Here is a 7,647-nt window from a genome sequence, read left to right on the forward strand (position 1 = left end):
GTTGCTTGTGGGAGTTCTATCTCCAACTCCCCTCAGTGACAGTTAAACCAGCTTTCCCCTGAGCTGGCTGAAGTCTTCACATATCAATAGCCGTCACAACTTAATCAAAATACAGTGGTACCTTGGTTCTCAAATGCCTTGGTTCCCAAACGCTGAAAACCCGGAGGTAAGTGTTACGGTTTTCGAATGTTTTCGGAAGCTGAACATCCGATGCTGCTGTCGGCTATTGTTTCTGGGGCGCCTGCACCAATCAGAAGCTGCACCTTGGTTTTCGAACATTTCAGAAGTCAAACAGACTTCTGGAATGGATTAAGTTTAGCACTTTTGTTTTTGCTATTTATTTTGCGTTTTTGAGGCTTTTTTGGTTAATTTGTTTTTGTGACTGTGTGGAACCCAGTTCAGCTGCTGATTGATTGAGTGACTGCAGAAATGGATAAAAGCCCCCCCCCCCCAACAATCACTATCATCAGTGCAGGTAAGAAAAAAATAATAATTCTAATTTTTATTATCTACAATACTGTCTTATTTATTTTATAGTACAGTACATTGATTATTGCTTTCATTTTATGGATCAATGGTCTCATTAGATAGTAAAATTCATGTTAAATTGCTGTTTTAGGGGTTGTTTTTAAAAGTCTGAAACGGATTAATCCGTTTTGCATTACTTTCTATGAGAAAGCGTGCCTTGGTTTTGGAATGTTTTGGTTTTGGAACAGACTAAGTTTGAGAACCAAGGTACCACTGTATGCAGGATTTCTTCACAGAGCCAACAAAGTTGTTGCAAACTTAAAGCTATACGCTCCATGCAGCTCGAATCTGTCAACACCCCGGTTGCAATTTCTATTTATGTATTTGCTTTGCAAAATTGATGCATTATAAACAAAACCTTCAAAGCGGCTTGCAAGAGATAAAACAGTAGAATCGAGAAACCTTCACAGCCCTACTTTGAAACATGCAAAAGTCACAATACTAAAACAGATGAAAATTACCTCAGCTTTCTAGGCATCTGGATAGGTTTGTCTAAACTGGAACATTTTTAGCAGGCAATGGAAAGAGCACAGAGAAGGCACCTGCTTTGGTCTCAATAGGCAGGGAGTTCCAAAGAGTAGATGCTGCCACACTTGTTGATTGCATTCACAACTTTTAAAGGCAAGGCTATATAGAGAGCACTGCAGTGGTCTAATCTAGATATGACTAAGGCACAAGGCTGGTCAGAGAGTGAGGGGTGGAAGATGGACAGAGCTGTGAGTGCCTTGAGCCTGCTCTGTACCCTTTAAGTTAGCCTTTTGCCCTCAAGTGCAGTGAAGGACTTTGCCACATCTTCTGCACTGTAGAGTCAACTGCCAATATTCTTTTAAAATGTGGGTTTTTTGGGGGGAGGGCATGTTATTCGGTTGTATTTTGATTGTGTATTCTGCGCTTGTATATTGGAATTTTATCCCATGGACCACCCTGAGACCTGTGGGTATAGGGTGGTATATACATTTAATTAATTAATAATATTAATAATAATAATAATAATAATAATAATAATAATGTGGTGGGACAGCAGCACTTTGAGATCAAACCCTCCAGGAAGGAACAGATCAATCTTTTTCTTAGATAATGTTCTGGTTACAAGTGTTACAAGTCAAGGAACGGGCACATTTCCCATGAAAGACAGTTTCTTCCAGACCTGGTCCAACAAAGTGACCTGCAATGATGTCATGTTCAATAATATTGAAAGCCACTGAAAGGTGCAAGAGTTCCAAGGAAAATTCAGCAGAGTTGCTTTCTTCCTCATGGAACACACTGGTTCTTATCATATTATTATTATTATTATTATTATTATTATTATTATTAATACTCTGCCCATCTGGCCGGGTTTCCCCATCCACTCTAGGCGGCTTCCAACAAATTATTAAAATACAGTGGTCTGTTAAACATTACAAGCTTCCCTAAACAGGGCTGCCTTCAGATGTCTTCTAAAAGTCTGGTAGTTGTTGTTCTCTTTGACATCTGGTGGGAGGGCATTCCACAGGGCAGGTGTCATGGTATTGATGGAGCATGAAGGGGAGGAGGAGAGACAGGCAGAGGAAGGAGAGCAGGAAGTGGCGGTGGAGGAAAGAAGGGAAAGCCAGAATGAGGGACAGCTCACAGATGTTGGAACAGAGCCTCAACACCGCACAGGAAGTTCTGGCACAGACAGTGAAGCAATGCCTGTTCCGTCTGCCCAGGAAAGGAGAGTGTTAAAGAAGAGGGGACAGAGACATCACATGAAAATTCCACGTCTTTTCTGTTGGAGAAGGGTCGGGCGTAAGGCACTCCAAGAATCTGAGCCGGAGGATTCGGATGCATGATTGTAACGTGCTGCTTGTACATATGTAAAGTAAAGACTGTACATATGTATCTCTGAGTGAGCAGAGGCATTTCTTGCGGAGAGCGTTCACAAGCCATCACAGCGGGTGCCACCATCGAGAAGGCCCTCTGCCTGGTTCCCTGTAGCTTCGCTCCTCACTGTGAGGGAACCACCAGAAGGCCCTCGGCACTGGACCTCAGTGTCTGGGCAGAATGATGGGGGTTTGAATTTTTTCCCTCTGCCTCTCTTAGTGGTGGGGAATTTATTATTATTATTATTATTATTATTATTATTATTATTATTATTATTTTGGCAAGAGGTATTTGTGGAATCTTTTAAGCTTACAGAGGGCCCATCAGGTATTTAGGTCTTCCCATCAATAGCACATAATCCATGCGCTCATCGGCGTATACATAAATGTCCATTAGAGCCAATATGTGCAGGAGTAATTGAATATAAATGAAACATTAGATTCCATCACTAATTTGAGTTCACATACATTTACAGCCAGCATTTCCTTGGTTTCAGACTTGTAGAAAGGTAGCAGTGTTGGGAATCTTGTTCATTTATCCTCTCTGGGGCGGGGGGGGGGGGGAGCTGAGCTGTTTCTTGTGTAGTCCCTGGCATCGGTTCCTGAACATGAGCAGCAAAAAAGTATAAATATAAAGAAAGTCGTTTCTGAATTGCTGTGGGTGCTCTGTTGCATCATCGCCCCCTGTGGTTTCTCATCAATTGAGAGTATTAAAGATGCTAAATATAAACCACATTCAAGTTGGCAAACACCCCAAACCAAAAGGTAAATGGAGGAGCAGATAATTAGATTTTGGAACAGTTCAAGCCCACTCTGATGTGTAACCTGTTCACAAGCAAGGAAACTAATCAATTATGTCTGGGACTTTCAAATCATTGCTTTTGAAAAAAATATGCAGCAAGTTACTGTATAATTTCCCCCTGCTTTTTGCTACCAAATTGAGATTAGTTTTAAGTGTGGGTTCTGCAGGTGAAGTGAAAAAGCCATGATGACAGCCCTTTGCTCTAGCTTAGGATCATTTTACAAACAAAGTAAAATAAAATAAATGACAACTCAGTTTACACAAACCTGGTAATGAGCACTCACACTATATTGTGGGTGTCATTGCGGGATCACATGCAGTACTACAGTTCCCAGGGAACCTGCTAGTAGAAAGGGCTGGCCTGCTTCTCAGTGTATTATTCAGAGGTTCATGCCCAGACTCAGCTTTCCTGGGAAGTGGGGCCAGACCTATTATAAATGGGGAGGAGCCGATATTAGCCAGGCAGACGGTTCTGGAGATTCACCCTCCCTCCCCTCCCTTTGTTTAATGTTTCTTGTTTGCAGGTTAACTTTTTCTTCCTGTTTAGCGGGTGCTGCTACGGTCTTTGACTGGTTGCTGTTGAAGGACCGGGAAGAAATTTTCCTGCGTTGGCAGGTTTTGTCTTCCCCGTAGAAATTTGTCACAACTTCGGCAGTTATGGCTTTGGGTAGAATCCTTTTGCCTTTTCTTCCCTATATGGGGTGTGTGTGTGCGCGCACACGGCGGCAATTCCAGGGTCCCCCTCTTAAAGGGGTTATATATATGGGTGTCACTGGCCATACACTGAAAGGTCGTCAGTGAACTACCCTGCACGTGGGGATATGGACTGGGCTGCCTGCTACACTTACATCTTGCAGAGCACCCCCATATCACATTTACCCTGGTGAGCCCCAGTTCCCCCCAGCTGGGGGACTGGGAGGGATACACGCCCAAGGCCTAAACCAAGGTCTTCCTACATTCAGAAGTTTAATAAGTTGTGGCCTAATTTTAATTCCCTATAACGTTGTCAGAGTCTTTATTCCTTCTTTATGATCCCAGGGGGCTGGGGCTGTCACCGCCTGGTCACACAATAGCCCAATAGGAGACCACTTTAGCTATGATCTAACCTTTCCACTTGACATTTTTGCTGCCTTGGCTGATAGTGTTCTGCTTGTAAATCTCTGTTATTGCACCAGAGTATGTGATATGGTAGCAGTGTGTCCTGTGTTGTTGTACCCATATAGCATACTCAGAGTGGTCATTGTATTGATACTCAAGTAGACCCACTGAAATCAGTGGATTTAAGTAATTGAAGTCAGTGATTGTAACAGTTGATATAAGGCAGCTTTGCCTCTCCAGATGTTGCTAAAGTAGAACTCCCATCACCCCAATCATTGGCTATGATGACTGGAGTTCTTGGAAGTTCATAGAATTCATAGAATCACAGTTGGAAGGGACCCGGAGGATCATCTAGTCCAACCCCCTGCAATGCAGGATTATGCAGCTGCCCATACAGGAATCAAACGTGCAACCTTGGTGCTATCAGCACCACGGTCTAACCAACTGAGTTACATATGGAGTGGAGGGACACAGGTGGTGCTGTGGTCTAAACCACTGAGCCTCTTGGGCTTGCTGATCAGAAGGCTGGCGGTTTGAATCCCTGCAATGGGGTGAGTTTTTGTTGCTCTGTCCCAGCTCAAGTCAACCTAGCAGTTCGAAAGCATGCCAGTGCAACGAAGATAAATAGCGTTTCCGTGCACTTTGGGTTCCATCATGGTGTTCTGTTGTGCCAGAAGCAGTTTGGTTATGCTGGCCACATGACCCAGAAAGCTGGCTGTGGATGAACTGTGGCTCATTCGGCAGCGGCAGAGCAAGCGGATCGGGACCATTTGGGGCAGCGCGGAGCCTGCGGGTACCCAAGCCACCATGTCACTCCCAGGATAGACGTGTGGCTTGGGCGCACTGCAGGCCCCACAGTGAGTGCCTCCTGGCATTTTGTCACCCCCCTCAGTGGTGACACCCAGTACGACCTGCCCCCACCGCACCCCCTTCCTCCGCCCCTGTCCCTCAGCCTGAAATGAGATGAGTGCCGCACCCCATAGTCGCCTTTGACTGGACTTAACTGTCCATGAGTCCTTTACCTTTTTAGCTTACATATGGAGTACCACATACCATCCTTCATGTGGTTTTAAAGATAACTGGAAATCCAATGAATTTATTTTTAAAAACTGAAAATAATGTGGTTTCATTAATCTTCCTATAGTCTGAATTTGTCACGTGTGTGTGTGTGTGTGTGTGTGTGTGGAAGCAAATCATTATTATTTTAAAAAGTTACCACCCAAAATATAACAACATTATCAACTGTTAGAAATAGACTTGACAGGCATGGCTTCCCCCAAAAGGACTCTGAGACTGGTAGTTTTGTTAGAGAGCAAATGTAGTTCTTCACAGAACTACAGTTCCCAAAGTTCCTAGCTTGGCAGCCCTGATGGTTGAACAGGCTTGGGTATTGGCTTAATTGTACATAGCAGAAATACCTTCCTTCTCTCACGAAACTCACCCTGTAAATGAATTTCCCACCACTCGACAAAAACAGTATTTATGAAGTTGAGTTTTCTGCTGGTGTCTGCCAGGATTATTATAGGCTTCACATATCTCCTACTGCCGTGCTTGTTCAGTGTTAGGTATGAAGGAGCTAGCATTGTAAAACTAATGGCTGTAGAATTTCTCTCCTCAATAAAAGAGGAATGTGTGTTTGGTAAAGCTGGGCAGATATTTTGCTGAGCAGTTAATCTGACCATTCACCGGGGTGGAGGGGCAAAAAGAAAATGGGCTAAAAACTGACAGGGGACACTGGGAAATGCTGAGTATATGCGTATTTTCTGGAAGTGTCTGACAATCCAATTTTGGGGGGATAATAGTTAGAATAAACTATTGCAGAAGTGACAGGTTATATGTTACCCTGAGAGCTAAAAAGATACTTTTATGATATCTGAAACACGTATTACTAGAAATACAAGGAAATTTACTGACAATTGCAAGAATTTGCATTGCTAGGTATTGGGGGAAAAAGAGCAATGCTCTAGATTTGGCAAATGGGCTTGATAAAATAAAGACCACAAATTAAACATGTTATAAAAGGGCCAGAATACCAGATAGTAGAATAAGTTAATGGAAAAATTAGCACTTTTAACGTTTTGTGTTGTGGGTTGACAGATAAATAGGAGGACAGCATTCAACCACATTCAGCATTTGCCTTTGTGTAAGACTTCATATAATAAAAAAAACAGGCCCTTTGGAATAGTTGTTCCCCGAAATATTTGCTCAAACAAAATGAACTCTTCAGTGGCATCTTTGTGTGTGTGTGTGTGTGTGTGTGCGCATGCTCCAATTAGTAAATATCTCAACTGCCATCCTAGGAGCCATGGAAGTTGTTCAGAGCCTAACTGTATCATGATGTCAAATATAGATAAAGGTTTACCATCCTTTTTTAAAAAAAATAATAATCCAGCAAATGATATAATTGACATGATTTTCAGGAGGTTATAAGATCTATCCTCGTTTCTAAATAGCAGGTGAAATTGCAATGGTATAGTTTCAAGGGTGCTTCCCAGCCAAAGGAGTTAACTACTTATTGTCAAAGATAATACTTACACAGTTGCTTCTAAAGTTCTGGATATCTATGCTTCCCATTCTAGCAGATAGGCAGCTGTTCCCAGATCCGCACTCTATGGAACACTTGCAGCAACAGGGGAACCCCACCACCAGTTTATGCACTTACCCCCAAGAGGCTGGTTGCACACAGCCATAGACTACTCCTGTGTGGAAACTTCCTCTGCCCCTCTCTTTTCTTTTCTTTTCAAATATTTTTTATTAGTTTTTACACATATTTTCCAGCATAACATCCTTTTAAGCATCATTCAGAAATTTTTGGCTATCACAGCCTAAGACTTCCTTCAACCTCGACTGATGGTTTTCTAAATTATGCATTTTGTTACTATAATTATTGCCATAAACTCAAATTTCCAATACATCTATTCTTAACTCTTTTCACAATAATTTATAAATTACTCCTTACAAAACTTCTCTTAACCCTACAAGCGATGTCAATCGTTTACAATTGCTTTCCAAATATATCAAAAACTTCTTCCATTCCTTTAGGAAAGTCTGGTCCTGCTGGCTCCGAATTTTTCCTGTTAGTCTCGCCATCTCAGCATAGTTCATCCGTTTCTCTGCTCCTCTCTTTTCAATCTCCCCCTGGCTCCGGGAGCCAGTGGTGCTGGAGTAGCACCTGGGCCTTCACTTGCCTAACCTGCCTCTCCCTGCACTTCTTCCGACCTATCCTCTGCTCCACACTCCAGCTCTGAAGCTCCCCCTGCCTCCAACTCTTGCCTCCTGGCTGGTACAGGCCCCCACAAACCACAGCCCCCCTCTCCTGAGTTAGACTCCAGCCCCCCTTTCCCCTGGTGCACACTTTTCAGTGTCCTGCCAGTCCCT

Source organism: Podarcis pityusensis (assembly GCF_964106645.2).
Source record: "Podarcis pityusensis genome assembly, chromosome: 5".
Classification (NCBI taxonomy): domain Eukaryota; kingdom Metazoa; phylum Chordata; class Lepidosauria; order Squamata; family Lacertidae; genus Podarcis; species Podarcis pityusensis.